The following is a 431-nucleotide window of genomic DNA, read 5'->3' on the forward strand; positions in this document are numbered from 1 at the left end:
CTGGCCGACGGTCGGATTGGATATGTCTTGTAAGTGAAAAGCCAACTGTTGCTTGATATGTATATTACCTGCATGACATGTTACCTTAATATAAAACATTTGGTAGATTGGCATTTAAACTTTACAATGATGCTTTATATCAATAATTAGAGCAAATATTTCCTGAAAGATTCTAACATTTTAGTCATTAAAAGATTAAATGTATCCACTCTAATCATTAAAAGATATTCATTGGACACATTAATTAACCCCTTAACGTGAAAATTGGATGCACATTGCTATTCAAAAGATTAATGTATGAAAGGCTAACTATTTGAAGAACTAAATATTATTATGTTAAAAATTGACTTTCAGGGACTAATTTGCCTGGGGTCTAATGCAATTTTGTTTCCTTTTTCAGGCAACAACCAGGTCAGGGAGTGCACTCACGA

General features: G+C 32.5%; 1 protein-coding gene across 1 annotated transcript in view; it reads left to right on the plus strand.

Moving 5' to 3' along the window:
- Positions 1 to 431, plus strand: part of LOC107629335 (heterogeneous nuclear ribonucleoprotein Q) — a gene marked incomplete in the record, with an annotated part of 4979 nt that overhangs the window by 4120 nt on the left and 428 nt on the right. The window contains 2 exon segments of the mRNA XM_021117720.1: positions 1 to 29; positions 401 to 431.

The sequence above is a fragment of the Arachis ipaensis genome, chromosome B03 (genome assembly GCF_000816755.2).
Source record: "Arachis ipaensis cultivar K30076 chromosome B03, Araip1.1, whole genome shotgun sequence".
Taxonomy (NCBI): Eukaryota; Viridiplantae; Streptophyta; class Magnoliopsida; order Fabales; family Fabaceae; genus Arachis; species Arachis ipaensis.